The sequence below is a fragment of the Filicampus tigris genome, chromosome 2 (genome assembly GCF_054856515.1).
Source record: "Filicampus tigris isolate MCC_2025a chromosome 2, RoL_Ftig_1.0, whole genome shotgun sequence".
Classification (NCBI taxonomy): Eukaryota; Metazoa; Chordata; class Actinopteri; order Syngnathiformes; family Syngnathidae; genus Filicampus; species Filicampus tigris.
This window is the reverse complement of record NC_141218.1, coordinates 9,621,751-9,641,016: the sequence shown is the minus strand read 5'-3', so window position 1 is coordinate 9,641,016 and position 19,266 is coordinate 9,621,751. Positions and strand designations below refer to the sequence as shown.

Here is a 19,266-nt window from a genome sequence, read left to right as displayed (position 1 = left end):
AACACGAGTAAGGATGGGCACAATACCGAACTTGTTGGGCCGCACACACGCACACATCAACACACACTGACTGTCACACACTCTCCCTCTCTCACAAGACTGATTCTCAAGTACTCGCTCTCTAAAAACTCTTTTTGACGCACTCCACACAAACCCACTCAAACACTGTTTCACATGCGCACACACACTGACTCGCACCCTCGCTCCACACACACACACAGACACGCACACATGCACACACACACATACAAACATACTCTTTCACATACTCACAAAAACTACACACACTCTCATACACTCACTCACTACACACTCAATAGATAGTTGAACAGAAACAGTGAAGCAACACATGTCGACAGACAATATAACAACACTCACAGGCATATATTCTTTATCCTCTGTGAATTAGGACTAATATGACTGCAGCTTCCAGACTAGCAACTTGTGACCATCGCTCTCTCTCCTTTTCTCTCTCTCTCTCTCTTTCCCTGGGTATTTCTATATTACACTGCCCCCAGGTGATCGAGAAGCAGCACAATGTCCATTGAATTGAAGCACAGAATGTGGCAACGATATTTAATTCAGGGGTGCCCAAGTCCAGTCCTCAGTCCCCTTTTTTTAATTTCCCTTATACTTCAAACATGTTTTTGGGAGAAGCCTGGAGCGAATTAATTAATTAAGACATTTCCATTTATTTCAGTGGGGAAAGATGATTTGATTTGAGAGTGTTTTGAGTTGCGAGCGTGAATTAAGTCGTATGTCAAGGAACAACTGTGCTCACTGTACGCTGTGTTGCGGCTGTTGGCTGTAATTGCAGCTTGTAATTTTTTTTTTATGTCAACGATTACGTGAATAACCAGGGCAACGCACGCACACACCCACACCCACACACACGTACACACACACGCACACACACACACAGCTGTTGCAGCCGCTCATGAATTTACGGGAACACCTACCATGTTTCACGCTGTCTGAACGAATACGGAATATCCAGCACGTGCCGCCGTCCCTGACTTCCAGGGTGGGCTGGTGAGCGTCTTTGTCAGAAGTGACATCTTCACCTTGGTGGAAGCTGATGTAAGGCGGAGGGGGGATAAAACAGCTGTCTGATGGTTTCGGTGGTGGTGGTGGTGGTGGGGGGGTCTTTGCTCGTGAAAGTGGGCCGAAATTTGCAGTCGGAATCGCTAACGGACGCTCCGGATTAGAGCCGAAATGGGCAAGACGAGATCCATCTAACAAAAACAAGTTTTTAATTTTTATTTTTTTTCCCGTACAAAAATTGTTATACGCCGTTCACAATTTCAAAATGATCAAAAAACATATAAAATATGGGGAAAACGTACAAGTTGACAGGTACGCATGTCCTTGACAGCCAGCTTCAAGTATGTGTACTAGAACACTCTTTGTTCTCAAAACAAAGACAACTTTAGCATCCTCATACAGATATGGGCAACTTAAATGATGGGGGGGGCACAATTTTTTCCATCAGCACTACTGGGGGCCACAAAGCACCACGCACGTCCAAACCAGATGGACACAATTCTTTTTTTAATGCCCTCCTGGGTGGATGGCTCTTTTTATATTATAATATTATTTTAATATTTTTGTTGAGTTTTTACTACACAATACTTACTGTAATGTTTATTTGATAAGAAACAAAACAAAAATGAATACTAAAACTACTCAAAACTAAACTAAAACGAAACATTTCTGAAAAAACTAAAGCTAATAAAAAAATTGAAAATTAATTTTAAAAAAAAGAAAAAATTAAAACAACATAGAAAAAAACTACTATAATGAAAATTACAAAACGATTATAACCCTGGTTGTCAATTGGCGCTTCAGAAAAAAGAAATGACTTCACTTTGTGTGCGGCATCAGTTTGCATAATTATGAAGTGTGGCTAATGGCAAACAGCTGTTTTCTGCTGAATGAGTCGTCGGCAAGCAGGTGAATGAAACAGCAAAAAAATACACATCTCCGAGGTCTCCGGCCGTCTGTCAGACAGGATTTGTCCGCGAGCCCCCGCTCACACTTTCCAGCATGAATCATCGGGGAAAATAAGGAAACGCTGCGACGCGTTCACCTGACGAGAGCAGCAGCTGTCACGTTCACAAAAGCGCCTCCGTTCGAGCGGCGCAGGAAAAGCCGCCACGGAAACTAAACGTCAGCTTGTTTGACTTTCTGGAGGACGATTCCTTCCTCTCATTACTGGTAGCCCAGTTTGTGGAGTCTGCAGGATTCCACGACGGTGAGGTGACTCCAGAAAAATGGCACGGCTCAACCACGGCCCCAAATTTACATCCAGTGAAATAATGACCATCTTGTCTCAGTGACTTGACAAATGCGTCAAATGTGGCTCGTGTACTTGAACACGTTGCTTCTATTGTGTCGTCTGAATGGCTGGACAGGCTACTTGAACCTTGTGCAATCTGGGGACTTTACTATCATAATGTTACAAGTTGTTATTGCAATCTGGGGACTTTACTATCATAACTTTACAAGTTGTTATTGGGGAAAAAATAGGAGGATGTTTTATCCTGACAAGATATGCCTTTGTTCTTGTAATGATAACTTTATTCTTACTTTTTTTTAATATGAATTTGTAATTGTAATATTAAATCTGTATTTTTCAAAAATGTAGTTATACTAAATCGGTGTTCGGATGATAAGGTGGTGTTTGCAAACTTTTCTCCTATAAGGGTTCTTTGGATCCAAAATTTGACTTTATTCCTGTAATAATCAAGTTCAGTCATAGAAATTCACATCAATTTATATAGAGCTATGTGCTCCCTCCTACGAGCTACAGTTAGGAGGTGACCGGCAGCATTTTGGACCAACTGGAGAAGCTTGAGGGAGGACTGGCTGAATCCAAAATAAAGTGCATTACAGTAATCCACCCGAGATGTAACGAATGCATGCATTACTGTTCCTAAATAATGTTGTGAAAGGAGAGGCTTTATTTTAGCCCAAGAATAAAAAAACAGCTGGATGTAACAACAGCTCCAAATTTCCAGTCCAATTTAAAGTCACTGTCCAATTTAAAACCCAAATTCAAGCCTGTTGGCTTTAAGGGGGCCCAAGTCAACAGGGTGAGATGGAGAGCGCCACTCGGACCAAACACCATAACTTCTGTTTTGTTTTCGGTTAAGTTTATGAAGTTTAGTGCTATCCAAGTCTTTGATTTCCTCCAGACAGGACAAAAGTGCCCTTAAGGAGAAGTGTCCTTTTTTTTGCTAAGAGGCACATATAGTACATCTGACTGTCATCCACATAGCAGTGAAAGGAAATATGATGTTTTCTTCAAATAGAACCCAAGGGAAGCAAATACAATGAAAACAGCAGGGGGCCCAAAATTGAGCCCTGTGGAACACCATATGACAGCGCTGCAGGCAAGGCTAACATCAAGTCCTGCCTGCCAATTAGGGTCCAAACCACTATAGAGCGCTACCAATAAAGCCCACCTGGTGCTGCAAACGAGCCAACAGAATACTTTGATCCACCCAACAAACAAGACACACAGTCTCCAATGTCATTAGCCAGGAGGATGTCATTAAAAACTCATAACAGGGTTGACTTACCCTTACTCAAGATCTAAACCATTCAGCCGTTTATAGACCGGTAGCATCAATTTAAAATCTATTCTACAGCTGACTGGTAGCCAGTCTAAAGCCTTTAGGACTGGAGTAATATGTTCTGATCTCTTTGTTCTGGTCACAACCCGAGCTGCAGCGTTCTGAATGAGCTGCAGCTGTTTGATGCTCTTTTGAGGGAATCCGGTCAGAAACCTCCTGGGCTGTTTGAAGTTTCACATGGCTTGTTTGACCGTGAAGCCAATTATCAGATTAAAGCGTGTGAGCGAAAAGGCTGTGATCCCGTGCAGAAATCCCACTTTGCTGAGAGAAAGTGTTACAGGGGTCGGGGGGGGGGCTTTCGCAGCATGACCAAAAGTCTTCCTGTGGCCGGCCCACCTTGCATGCCTGCGTTTACCCATCTGGAACGTACACACTGTTGCAACTTAGATGCATTGACTTATGCTCAACCTGTAAAGCCAAAGAACATGAGCAAATCTCATGGAAGACCACCAAAGAAAAATGTGACACCACCGTGGATATCGACTGAAATGATGATTGTCGCGTCTCAATTTACTCGTGAATGCAGTGAAATGTGGGCCTGTTAGTTGAACGCTTTTCTATTATTCCGTTGTCATTGGACCTTCTGCCATCTAGTGGAAGGGCGTTGAATTGTTTTGCCTGTCACTATACATTGTCGGCATAGATAGATGAGCTAAGCCAAATTATTTGCAAATGAGTAATAATTTCCTCAGCAATTAAGTGAAATGAGATCATTTCCCGTTTATCAGTTGCGAATCACTGGACTAAAAGAGGCCAAATTCCCGACGGATGAAAATATTGCCGCTTTTCCGCCGTCTGCAGCACGTGCTGTCATGTTTTATGTCTTTTTCCATCCCGCTTCTTCACTTTTCAACATACTCATCCATTAATATGTCTGGAAAGGGGATTTTTTCCATATTTGTGTGCATGTGTTTTTTGTAGTAATGGACAAATAACCACAGAGGGTTTGGAGTGGGAGGTGAAGGCGGCGGGGGGTGGGGATGAAGAATCATGAAGAAGTGTCCATCCGCTGCCTCCAGTCCCCGATCCTCCTGCAGGGCCTTTTGGGTATTCCGCCACAACGGCTAATGATGTCATTCCAGTCGGGCTGCATACGCTTGGACGAGCAAAATGGAAGGAAAAAAAAAAAAAAGACTTAGCAAAAACAGAACAGAAGCGAGGAATGCAAACTAAGTGACTGCGTGGAAATCTATTAGGAGAGAAGCGGAGCGTGTGTCATCAAGTCAGACGAGGCGGCTGAATTTGGAACAGCACCAAAAGTGCAACGTTGTGTCTCTGCACCGACTTGACTTATCGGCAAGATCAGTTGGACGCAAAGCAATAAAAGGAAAAGAGCAACCTTAAAGAGGACATACGGGGTGGTTGAAATGCCACTGTGCACTTACATGTTTATTAAAAGACAAAGTTTCAATATGTGGAATACGTATTGTCAATGTTGGGCAGAATTATCATATGTCCGGAGACTTTTTTATGTTTATTGTGCTAAGTATGTTTTAAGGACATTTGTGTCTTTACAACCCATCGGTGCAGCACAAGGATAAGAAAAGGTATCTGCTTCCAGTTATTATTCTGCCAGCTTGGTCCCCTGCGGCTGCTCCCAAGAGACACGGATTGATTTCAACGGCATGCACCCCCCTTGCCCCGTCCCGCCCCTGCCTCCCCTTATTCATTTGACCTCTTAACCCCTGTTGCTGTGTCACGATCACGAAGACAGCCCAAGACAATGCAAAATTAAATTTAGAGCTGTCGATTTAGATAATATTGATTATTCAACCTATTAGAGCATCGTGACACTACAAGAGTCAGCCAATCCTGTTTGGACGTACTTCCTTAAATGGGAAGTCAACCCAAATATATTTTTTTCAAGAATATGTTCTATGCAAGCCCACGAGTTGAAACAAGGCATTCTGATAAATATTGCACTTGTGGAATCAGAGTTAATCCACCCGTTTTTAGCCATTTTTGGGGGCGGCCATTTTGTCACTTCTGTCATCTGAAAATGACATCACAACTCTCAGGGCTGAGGTAACGACCAATCACGGCGGACCTGTTTTCTGAAGCTGAGCCGTGATTGGTCGTTACCTGAGCCCTGAACAGTTGTGATGTCATTTTCAGTCGGTTAAAAACGGGTGAATTGTGCTGCTTAACTCATATTCCACAAACGCAATATTAATCAGAATGTCGTGTTTCAACTAGTGGGCCTGCTGGGAACATTTTGAAAAAAATAAGTCTGGGTTGACTTCCGCTTTAATGATGTTATAAGTATGACCGATTGTCTCGACTTTCTATCACTTTCTTGTCTGACTCTGAAAGCTGACATTTGATTGGACAAAAAAAAAAACAACAACAAAAAAAGGAACGGCCACGTATTGGACAAAGTGCTGATATGATAAAAGCAATGAAATGAAAAGAATAGACTGTTGGCAATAAATAAATGACATTTCATGGAACCGAAATTCGAATTGAGCTTATGATGGTAGTTTAGTGCTTCTGATCGTGTTAGGGCCAGCAGAGAAAGCCCAAATCAAATCATTTGATTTTCCATGAATGATGCCCTGCGCAAACCTTGGATGCAAAGATCAGAGCGTGAGGAATGGGGGCTCGAATATTCATCTGCTTTCAAGTGCTCCTAGAGACTGACAAGGTTTTCATGTTTGCTGGGAGCGCAAGATTGAACAAAAGCGTGTGTGGGATGAAAAACTAGGTAAGCTCAAAGTCAAAGTGAGGCCCCCGCAGCTGCTTTATGTTGCCATAAAAACATAAAAACCTGAAAGGTTGCTACTGGAATGGTCCCAATTAATGGTGGCAAGTAACCAAGTACACGTACTTAAGTATTTCTCGGGGTATCCGTACCTGTTTATTTTTCTGAAGACTTGAAAACTGATATGTGTGTTTTCTACGTTTTCAAAGTAGGCTCTTTACTTTATTCAACCTCTGCAGATAACAAGATGGCGCAAAAATACACATAAATAGAGAGAGGTAAAGTCAACCACGGGTAGGATTTGGATTGATAAATTCAGATCTCGGGGTGTTGTGTTGACGTCACATCTCTAATATCAATCATTGTCAATAATGATGTTGGTATCGATATTATTGATATCTGGATCGATCTACGCCAAGGTTGTTATAGTTAATGAAATCTTACCAAACAAAAACAGAAAACTATAATTATAGCGAAAACGTCCTTCATTTTCATCTCAATTAATATCATATATTATGTTTTGGGGTTCATTTTACATGTATTTATTTTGGTATCGCTGTACATCCGTACAGAAGAAGGAAGCTCAAACAGACTTTTTGTTTTTTTATTTTGCACTCGACAAATACTCCATATATTAAAAAAAAAACTACAACTAGTACTAAAACCAATAAAAAAAAATAGATTTTTCAAAAATAGAAACTAATAAAACCTAACAAACCTACTCTCAAAGACTAATTAAAACTAACTCAAATCAAACAACAAAAGACAAAAACAAACTGATCTGCCCACGACTACTTTTCTATATTTTTTTACCCAAATATCTGTCCTTCAACTCAAGTGCAGATTGGGCGTGCTCTTGCCACGCCCGGTACACCGACTGGCGTGAGAAATGCAGATGACGGTGCCGCGGTTCTCGCGTCCTCGTCTCCATGGAGGAAACACAAAAGCGTTGAGGACACAAATCTGTTGTAAAGCGCTGGGCAAACACCAGCAAATATTTGCAGGCTCGCAGTGAACATCCTCGTCTCACCTCTCACTCACGACGGCGACTGCAAACATGCTCTGACATTCAGGAGACGCTGTGCCCCCGTTTTGAGCGGGAGAAACGCTTTATGTGAAAATAGAGGGACCACGCGGAAATACGCTTTTAAAGGCATGAAAACCTATGGAAACGCACCTTTTCAAGTAATTCTTTGCGCCCGTTCTCAGTCTCTTGCTGTCAAGAAATGGGAGACCCGTAATAACATCACTTTGAAGAAATGAAAAGAAGACTCTCATGCTCAGTCCTCCGAATAAGAGACCAAGTGTGCTTGCGTCAAGCTATTTGTCACTCCCAGTTTACTTTAAAAGTGACCCATAAAACTACAGATCATTAAATAATGAATATTTTAAAAAAAACTAAATCAAAATGGTGTGTTGGGAAGTGGGGGGGGGGGGGTTGTATAGGTTTGGATTACGCCACTGTGTCCCCCAGGTGAAAGGTGGCTCCACTCCTTGTAACTAAGCACACACACATATAGGTTGAGGGGGCACCTGAGTGCAGCGTGGAATGCTGCGGAATGTTATCCGAGACTTCTTTGCTGCAGAGGTTTCAAAAGGGAAACCCACCCACATGCACAACATGGTTGCCGGGCAACAGAGAACACTTGATAACGGCCACTGTGCTATCTGAGCTGGGTGTGCGTGTGTGTGTGTGTGTGTGCGTGCGTGTGTGTACAGCTGGCTTTGCAGTGACAGTGTTAATCAAAAGTGTTGACTTCCTGGCCCGAGCTTCCTTTCATTTTGCAGCCTTGGGAACGAACGTTTTGTGCTCATGATGTCATTTGGATAACACAAGTTCCGTCTGTCTTCCAACCAAACTCCAAAAGAAAATAAGCCATTTAAAAAAGCAATGATTCATCTTGGTGAGAAAATAATCTTCAGCACGATGTTGACATGGGAAGTTCCCTTATATGGATGATTCTTAGTCATTCTGTCATTTCGATAACAACATTGAACCGCCCCCAAATCACGGTTTATCTTTTATCTAGCTTTTATCTACATTGCCGATTTTGAAACTGTAGTTTTTTTCTTTCCAGTCGCCTGTCTATGGTGTTGCACATTTCATGTAAGCATTGAGCTAGCATAATTTCATTTGTTCCGTGTGTTAAAGTAGCAGTTGTTTGAAGGTCCATAATGACAGTAACATTGATAACATTGAGGCTAATTTCCATTAGCCTGACTATGGAAGTTCACATTATACGTTAGCATTAAGCTAATGGACCTTGGGAATGATATGCTTAAGTTAAACATTTTGGTGTTTAAATATACATCAATTCATTCTCTTTTGTTTTATGTATCAGATTTACAGCCAACTTCAACTGTGGAGTGACAGACTAACATCTTGAAGCAAGCACGCTCGGCCTCTTATATGGAAATGTCACGTGCAAGTGAGTCTTTTTGTTTGCTTTAAGTGATGTTATATGGCAGTCTTCTATTTCTTGACTCTGAGTGAGCAAGAACAGGTGCAAAGGAATACTTTAAAATGTGTTACAATAAGTTTAGATGTGTTCAAAGTATGTGGGAATGATAAAATTCTATCAAGTGTATATGGCCAGTCAGTCAACACGGTTGCATTTCACCTATTGCAGGTGGGTGTGGAAAGCAACCCCCTGCATTAAATCACATTTGGGCACTTGGGACCTGTAGCGTAAATGAGAGTACTGCAGTTCAACATTTAAAAAACACCACTGCTAACAATACATATGCTTATGGAAACAAAGCATGATTCAAAACTGTAATTCAAACCAGTCCAGTGAAGTATGAGCAAGCTTTTTTTTTTCAAAAACATTTTTGGCCGTCCAGCATGTTTGCGATACTGATGCTTCTTGTCATTTTTGCGTGACGATAGCGAAGAAGCAGCTCAGACAAACAAGGTCTGCTCTCTGTCCAAGGCACATGAAAGCACTTACATACATACATTTTCAATTCAGTTTGACCGAGCCCCCCCCCCCCACACACACAAAAAAGAAATCCACTTTACATCCACACACGTTTCCAGAGGAGTGAAAGAGGAGCTGAGCTGCATGGAGGACCAATCCAAAACAAAAACCGAGAGAACGCGGCTTCTCTCTGCATTCTTTCCATCATCAGGAATTCGCTGAGGTTTGGATCACGCGAGACTTTCCAGTCCACACGTGGGACCCTTCGCACATGAGCCAACCTTTGAGTCTGCACCTTCACAAAAGCGTCCCGAGGGTCAGAGGTGGAAGGAAGTCGCAGATGTGCAAGTCATTAGGAAGTCTCAACAAGCAAGTTGAAGAACATCCAGCAAGTCAAGTGCAGTCAGCTCTCTATTTCAAATAAGTGGCGTCAAGTCCTGACTTGAATCAAGAAAGTCGCGTAAAAAAATATTGCTCAGTTACAAGATAAATCCGAACATTAGGGACCTTCATATCTGGACTGGCGTTAGTTAGCTCTACTTACACATACACATCGGTTTATTTTAACCGTCCCAAACCAGTCTCACTATAGAACCCTTCTGAGTTTTCCTTTCGTTTCCTCAAAGTGATGTTATACGATAGTCTCCATTTCTTGACAGTGAGAGAGTGAGAACAGGAGCTAAGGAATACTTTTAAAAAATGTGTTTTGATAAGTGTGATTGAAGCATGTCGCAAGAGCAACGCTTCAGAAAAAATGATACGGTCTATTTTTATTGCGGATTTTCACAGAATGCAGCAGAGTGTGGAATTATCGACATCCCTTGTTATTAACAGGGGTTCACCGCAGTTCGAGTCCAAGTCAAGTTGATTTTCCAGAATGTCAAAATCAAGTTGAATTTTAGCCTAGCAAACCCCAAGTCCTAAAAGTCATAACTCGCTAGGAGCTGTGACCAAAGGAGAACTAGAAGAACAATTTGGGAAATTCGGGACAACTCCCCAAAAAACACAGCAGCTGGGGTTCAACATGTCCTCCTGGAAGATGGCGCAATGACACTTCTGACTGGATTCCAACATGTCCCATCAGTTGGAGCTCGTTGCTTGCAGCCGGCATTTCATGCATGCGGGAGCCATCAAGTCAACAGGCGCAAGAGCGTGCCAGAGAGAAGACGGCCTGGCGCTTTTCAAAAAGACATCAGCAAGACTCTGACCGCGGCTTGATTTGATTTGAAGGAGATCACACGAGCTTAGTGAGCGCATGTCACTTGACAAGAAATCCAAAATATGCAATGGCCACCGTGAAGGAAGACGAAAAACAATCTTGGCACGGGAAAGCTTCTGCCTAGTGGATAACATCTGCCTCACAGGCAACAAGTTCCGGGATCGAATCTCGGATGTGTGGCTTGTGTAACGAATGAAACATAAAAAGCCCTGAGTGATGATAAAGAATGTACTAGTACAAATACATACATGGACCTTGGATATAGAGGATATGGAATAAATGCTCAAACAGCTTTACCCAGAGGTCTTTTTGAAAGTTCCGTGCATGTTCGTGTGTGTGTTGAAGGCTTGTCAGCCGATGAAGAGCGGCCCGGGCCAACTCGCTGGCCCTTGCTCACCCACAACAAACACGGCAAGGACACACCGAGCAAAGGTTTCAACCCGGGCCACGCCACCATTACGACACGTCCGTTGGCATTACGATCCTTTTGACTGGCCAACACACAACATTTGGGACGATGGGGGGAACGCAAAAGAATGAAAAGCTCAAACAAAAACATAAGTGGCCCCTTCACCACAGCAGAATAATCATAAGAGGGAGAAATATTGAGAAAATCAACCCCCCAAAATATCCTCAAAATTGAGCTAGCTAGCTAGATCTATCTAACTATCTATCTAGCTAGCTAGATTTATCTATCTATCTATCTATCTATCTATCTAGCTAGCTAGATCTATCTATCCATCTATCCATTGCTAAAGATATGTTTTGCTAGTTGAAGTTGGCTGTAACAAATTTAAGCGTTAGATTTATCTAGCTAGCTAGATCTATCTATCTATCTATCTATCTATCTATCTGGCTAGCTAGCTAGATCTATCTATCCATCTATCTATCTAGATAGCTAGCTAGCTATTTTCTGTCTGTATGTAGCTAGCTAGCTAGCTAGCTACATACAGACAGAACATTAATTGAACAGGGAAGATATTGTATACAATACTGCACTAGTTTTACTAGTAAAGAGGTCCTCAACCGTTTGGAATGGTAGAATTTCTTTTGATGACCAACTCGTAATCCTTAAGAAAATTAAACGTAACTACCATGTGTGTCACTAAATGTCACAGAAACATAAGTTGTGTTTTGTAAAGGAAAAATACAACACATTTTTGGCAAAAAGAAAAAAAAATTCTAAGGCGGCTCAACAGTTTTAGAAGCAGCACTCGAAACAATATCTGTTCAGTTGAGTTTGCAGCAAAATACGGAAACAGGCCGTCTGAACGCGAGAATGAGCATGCGAGAGATAAGCGGGGCAGCGCTGGACTCCTCTTGACCTTTCTTGTTGATGCTCTCAGCGCTCGAGCTGTTCATGCGAGGCGAGGGGAGCCCGCAGGCCCAATCCCAGAAACGCACTCACACACACTGATGTGTGTAAGTGGCTCTTATTTATTCTGCTAATACTGCTGCTTAATCCACCTCTTAATATCACCACTTTCACATTCCAGTAGTAGAAACAATCAATACAAAAATACAAAGTAACAGCAACATACATTCTCCAAAGCAGTTCACAATGAATATTTTGCTAGTAAAATGAAAAAAAATATTGAAATAAAACATCCTGCTCAGCAGAGGTGCTAATTATGAAATTCATGAATGTGTGCAGATTGCTAAAGATATGTTTTGCTAGTTGAAGTTGGCTGTAACAAGCGCTGCTCTGACTAATCAGAGGATGGAAAATTGCTGACGTCAACCCTGGGCCATCTGACTGGCCTTGTGAGGAGGAGATTAAAGTCTGATCGTTTGAAGAAACAGGCCCATTGCTAATTCAGAAGTACCTTAGTCATAGGTTTAATTTGGTAAAGTAAGACATTTTCAACTAAAAAGAACAACTTCCGTAGTGGTAAGTGGAAGTTTTGTCCAATCAGCACACATTCGCTGCCATCAACACAGGGTGAGTTCTGAACTTCACTCTGGCGCCCTCACACCACACTGAGAGTGTTCAGATAGGCACAGCATGCTCCCCTGCCATTAATTTCCTAACGCAGTCTATGTTATAAAACAATGAACAGTTTGTGCTTGAACGGTTTCAAACTGTCCTGCCTGACGCAGTGGGCTGCACAGCACTCCTTTTTTGGGGCATTGTAAATCAGTGTTTCTCAACCTTTATTGAGCCAAGGCACATCTTTCACATTGGAAAAAAAATCACGGCACCCCACTTAGATAAATAAAAAGTATATACAAAGGTTAATTATGGAACTTTGATCATTTAATGGAGGAGCATTTCATTGTTCTGCCTGTTAATATATGTGGTTGGCAAAGATAAATTAATCCCCCAAAAAGTTATTAGATAATATTTTTTTTGTCAAAATGATTGACATTGGGTAATTTCCGCAGCACAAGAGCTCTCACTTCACACTAATGTGTCACGGCACAGTGGTTGAGAATCACTGTTCTGTGTGAATACAAACCAGTGACCACTGCCGATCTGCTCCAAATACAGGATACGAGCGACTTTCTATTATTATATATCCTTGGTCTGGAACATAGCTGTGTGCTTGGATAATGAACAATATGTATTACAGTGACAACAGAGTCAGGAATACTGCATTAAAAAAAACACACACACATGTCGAACACCTGGAGGCAGACAGGCTAACCATGAGGCCACTGTGATGCCAGTAATAGAAATGTTCAGCAAAAGAAACCTGCATCCAAGCTGAAACGTGGGCAAAAAATGAGGTATTGACGAGAGTGTTTTTTAAAAAAAAATCAAGTGAGTTTAATGTGATAATATTCCATTTTTGTATCTTAGACAAAAAGAGTGACGTTTGGCATAGTCAAGCTAGCTCACATTCATCCATGTCAGGCGACACAAAAAGACTTTTTCCATTTAGCTCCCAAGTGGGACTTTTTTCTTCTTCTTTTGTGTTGTCTTGAGTGAAATGCTGGGAAACTCCCAGACGCAAGCAACAATGTTGGTCAAGGCGCCGGCTCGCCATCATTTGATAGCGCTTGTTGGGTTACGCAGGGTGTTGCATTCAACTCCATGGATGACGATGACAACGTGGGTGTTTGTGTGTCATGCTGCTAAACTAGAGGTTCTCAAACTAGTGTTCCCGGAATCTCTAAGGTCCGTCAGCTGTTGCTTGAGGGTGCGCAAAATAATAGTTTGCATTGAATTATGTATGAGGAATGATGACCTGTTGTTGTAGTCTCACTCTCCTGTAAAAAAAAGACTGAATAATGCCACAATATGTTAGGGTTGTGAGGGCTGATGCTAAAAAGTTCGCAAAGCCCTTTTCAAAACATATATACGTCGGACATCGGTCCAAACATATTTTTTAAGTATATATTTTCTGCAGGCCCACTAGTTGAAACACATCTTTCGGATTAATATTGTGTTTGTGGAATATAAAATCCACCCGTTTTTAGCCATGTCAGGGGCGGCCATTTTGTCACTTCTGTCGACTGAAAATGACATCACACACCCTCAGGGCTCAGATAACGGCCAATCTTAGCTCAGCTTCAGGAAACAGGTGCACTGCGATTGGTCCTTACCTGAGCCCTGAGCAGTTGTGATGTTATTTTCAGTCGACAGAAGTGACAAAATGGCCGCCCCCAGAGATGGCTAAAAACGGGCGGATTTTGCTGCTTAACTCATATTCCATATGAATCAGAATGACTTCTTTCAACCAGTGGGCCTGCATGGAAGATATTCTTGGAAAAAATATGTTTGGGTTGACTTCCGCTTTAAGTAAGCACACACGCTGAGTTGGTAGCAGGGGCGAGACCGTGTATCTTAATCCGCAGCCACTCTTGGGATCCCCCCTTCAAGACTTCCCGTTAGGCGGGGTAAAAGCCGCAACAGCGTTGGGCCGGGCCGGCAAAGAGGCGGCGAACACCCGCGCTGACCTCCATCTGATCCCACACAGACTGGAACGACAGCAGCGGCCGACTCCAACTGGCAGCTGGCAGCCGACAAACGCTGGACCGTGAAGCCTTCGGAGCTCTTAATTAACAACATGCGCACCGCAACACGTCCGATCGCCACCAGTGGGATGAAAGGACGCTGGTGGCAAGTAACCAAGTACAAATATTTTCTTACTGTACTTTAAACAGATTCGTTAAAAATCTGTACTTCACTTGAACACAGTGGTACATTACAAGGTTCCCTGCATTGAAACGAATGGAAACCCCAAAAATGTGTAACGTGATTTTTGTTTGACTTGAAGTGGAAGTCAACCCAAACATTTTTTTTTTCAACAATATGTTCGATGCAAGCCCACTAGTTGAAACACGGCTTTCTGATTAATATTCCGTTTGTGGAATATGAGTTTAGCAGCAAAATCCACCCATCTTTTAGCAATCTCAAGGGGCGTCCATTTTGTCACTTCTGTCAACTGAAAATTACATCACAACTACTCAGGGCTCAAGTAACGACCAATCATGGCTCAGCTACAGAAAACAGGTCAGCCGTTATTGGTCGTTACCTGAGCCCTGAGCAGTTGTGATGTTATTTTCAGTCGACAGAAGTGACAAAATGGCCGCCCCCAGAGATGACTAAAAACACGTGGATTAACGCTTCAACAAACGCAATATTTATCAGAATGCCTTGTTTCAACTAGCGGGTCTGTATAGAACATATTCTTAAAAAAATATCTTTGGGTAGACTTCCCTTTAAGTACAGAGTGTGAATACTTTTGCCACCTCCGGCCACGTCAGCGCTTTGGAAGGAGGCTGCAATCTGAAAAAGAGGAATCGGCTTAGACTGGGTCACCATGTGGTGTCACTGAGCAATAATCACACACAACGTGAACACGCGCCTTCATTCTCCCGGCAAGGTTTTTCCCACTTTAATGATGTCAGCAGGTGTCGGAGCGTGAACATGCAGAAAACACCTGAATGTCACTCAGCCTCAGAGGCCACAACATTGGCCGAACATGCGCGGAATGATCATCTTCCTGTTGGGGGTCCTCGTGCAGTGGGTCACATCTGTGTAAGTCATAAGGAGGTCAAAAGTTTGAAATGTAAAGGTACGAGCAAGTCTGAAGTCAAGTCGAGTTTTTAAAAAAAAAAATGTATTCAGGTTGACACATTACGTTTAAAAAAAAACAAAAAACACAACTTCTAATTTTCTGAATCATGAGTACCTTTACTGTTTTATTACATTTTAATTTTATTTGGAAACATTCAACCGTTTGCTGTCTTTTTACATTCACGCTAATCGTTTTACATATCGTCGCTGTCCTGTGAAAATCATGCATGCCCAATTTTGGATTTTTTTTTTTTCCACGTTAATGCAATGCCTGTAACATGGAAACACCATCCATCCATTATCTACACCGCTTATCCTCACAAGGGCCATTTCATCTTCCACAAAGAGGAGAATATATTTACCTAAAAGCAAATAGAGACAAATCAACAAAAGTGAAAATAATCATGACTCACCATGTTTGCGTTGGTTAGTCATTTAGATCGAGATGTTGAGTAATAGACAGCTTGGACTGCATCGTTTCCATTCTGGACGTCTTGCAAAACATTCCTCATTTTATTGTAGATCGGGGCCAATTTGTAATGGCTTCTTTCTGGTGTGATCGAAAAAGACAAGCAGCAAAGATAAAGCAGCTGCCTAATGGTGGAACCTTGCCAAAGATTACCTTATTGTGCACTCACACTAACAAGACAAGTACACAGCGTCCTTTGCTGATCTCCATAGCAAAAATTTTTCATGAGATTCGCGGGACATCAACAGGCTTTTATTTTAATGGCTTGCATTTTGTCACATTCTGGCCACACTCTTACTTTTTAATCATTTAAGCATGTGTCCTTTGCTCTTAGTCCCCCCCCCCTCATAGGAAGTCAACTTAGAGGAAGTCTAGGAAGTACATGAATGCAACTCAACAATCAGAGCTGGGCCTCGTCTATCCGTCGCTAACTTTCTGACCCACCCTCGTGGTCTCTGCCCGTCCTTTGTCGGCGACAGCCAATCGGCATTGAGAACATCATTTTTACACACACGTTCTTCCATTTGAGCATTATGGAGGCCACTGTGCTCTTCGGAACCTGGAGTGCTGCAGAAATTCGTTTGTAACCTTGGCCAGATCTGTGCCTTGCCACAATTCTTTCTCTGAGCTCCGCGGGCAGTTTCTTTGACTTCGGCTTAAGATCTTATATAGACAGGTGTGTTCCTTTTCTAATCAAGTCCAATCAGTTTAATTAAACACAGCTGGACCCCAATAAAGGAGCAGAACCATCTCAAGGAGGATCAGAAGAAATGGACAGCATGTGAGTTAAATATGAAGGTCGCTGCAAAGGGTCTGAATATTTATGACCGTATGATATTTCAGTTTTTGTTTTTTCATACATTTGCAATAATTTCTACATTTCTGTTTTTTTTTCTGTCAAGATGGGGTCCTGAGTGTACATTAATGAGAAATAAAATGAACTTTTCTGATTTGGGCAAATGGCTGCAATGACACAGAAAGTGAAACATTTCAAGGGGCCTGAATACTTTCCGTACCCATTGTATATTTGGAAATATTTTTAATTTCATGATTTCATGATATTCGTCAGAATACGGTAAAGTGATGACCTCCATGAGTGGTGGGATGGCGCCCGAGTGCCCTCTACTGACCAGCCACCACTGATGAAAAGGCCTTTATTTGGAGACCTGTGTGAGCGAGTCATCTTTTGACTTCCTCAAAGTGATGTTATATGACAGTTTCCCATTTCTTGACAGTAAGGAGGAATACTTTAAAACTTCTGTTTTAATTACGGTAGTTAATGTGTTTAAAGTATGTGGCAGGGATAAAGCCATTGTTTTTCAATTACATGGCCTCTATATCAAAAACCCTCACTTATTGTGGGTGGGTGTGTAAAGTCAGCTTTTGCTTTCACATTGTGCTTTCTTTGGATCAAAACACCATTTCGACGCAGTGACAGTATGAATAAACGCCGTTATATAATCCAACATTCCCATTACAAGCGTCACCGAACAACAAATTATCTGCACACTTCATCTTCACGACGTGTGAGGTTTGGTTATAAAGTGAGAAAATGTCTGCGATGATGTCACATGACTTATCTCCCACTAGGCGTTTGTTCAACATTAACCAATAAGCACTGGAGCAGATGTCACTGACAAAAACAAGCTTACCGGGGACTAATGTTATGTCAATATACATAGCTTCCTTTTGATTCCCTCATTTCAGGGCAAACGAACCCCTGCCACCTAGTCACAAGTCGGAGAAAGCGGCAGACGAGCACAAGCGCGGTTCTCCCGATCAAGACGAGCGTTGTATGAAACGTGTTCCTTTGTTAACACCCTGCTGGGTTCATTCTGGCCCTGCATGAGTACGTGTGTGTTTTCACACTGGCCAAGTCAAATTTCACGTGTCACTCACCGCTTACTGACGCAGGAATGCACACACAACGCCATACCGTGCAGTTGCATTTCTTATATTGGATCTCAATACTAATTGCAGGCTCCTGTGAGTTTGTGAAAAAGGAACTAACCTCAAAAACGCTTCAGAGGTTAATTAGTGATTAGTATGAAGCAAATCACATACTGTATGCTGTCGGGTGGAAACCTTGTAAGTCCAAATATGGGCAATTTCATAGACTACTGGGGCCACATGTACAAAGACTTGTGTGGCTTTCGGACTGAAACAGCGTACACACACAAAAAAAAAATGAATAAAAAAATGCAGATTTATGAATCTGTGACAGGGTTATAATGGTTTTGTATTTTTCATTATAGTTTTCTTTAATTTCGTTTTGACTTTTGTTTTTGTAAATTCAGTTAGTTTCAATGAGATTTTAGTGTAAGTTTTATTTTTTGTTGAAAATGCTCAGTTTTAGTTTAGCGTTTATTAGTTTTAGTAGTAGTTTTAGTTTTAGTTTTTTTTTTTTTTAATATATGGAGTATTTGTTGTGTGCACCATTTTCCTTTTTTTTAATAGTCACAAAGTATTGAGTAATAAAGTAAACTATAATTCCAAATAACTGTTCGACCTTCCTTCTTCTGTACGGCCGAACAGTAATACCGAGATGATTTTTTTTTTCAATTAACCCCGAAAGCTCATGCATGATATTAATTGACAAAAACGAAACTGAAGTACATTTTCACTGCAAATATAGTTCATTCTTTTTTAGTTTTACAAACGTAAATTTCAGTCAGTTTTCTTTTTTCTTTTCGACAATTTAAAAAAAAAATTATCTCCTTAACAAAAATACATTTTCCATTTTAATTTTTTGGTTAGTTTTCATTAACTACAATAACCTTGATCTGTGCATATGCATGAATACGAGCACATTCCTTTCCTGCCTCTCAATCAATGCGTACTTGACCACGCACGTTGGAAACTCCTCCCTCTCCATTCCCCCATATAAATATGCAAATTTGTAACAGGGCCTAACTCTCCAGGATCAGATAATCAGATTATCAAAAATAAGAAACAAAATGTGAGCTCGGGACGCCGGTAATCGAAGTCGAGACCCGGAAAACTATTCTTTTTGGCACGCTCTCCTCTGGAGTCAACAAGCGAAAGAGAATCTTCACTCGTCCAATTACAAACAGCTGCGTGTGTTAATTGCTCATCTGCGTGTCACTGTGAAATGACCTTTATCACATTATCAATAGTTTCCCAGCGATGCTACTAAAATCATACAGTAGATGGTTAAAATATTATCTTCTAATACAAAAATAATATCAACTGTCTTGACATTATGCATCCAGGAGGTGCAGTTTTATTCCCTCTTGTTGCACATTGTGCAAAAAGACAACTACTGTAATAA

The 19,266-nt window shown here is 41.6% G+C and overlaps 1 long non-coding RNA gene across 1 annotated transcript; it reads left to right on the top strand.

Annotated features, from left to right (window-relative positions):
- The first annotated feature begins 8,096 nt into the window (after positions 1-8,096).
- Positions 8,097-10,769, top strand: LOC147151309 (uncharacterized). The gene is made up of 3 exons (XR_015089996.1): positions 8,097-8,243; positions 8,682-8,768; positions 10,050-10,769. It is a non-coding gene; the product is annotated as an uncharacterized LOC147151309 (long non-coding RNA).
- Positions 10,770-19,266: the final 8,497 nt, after the last annotated feature.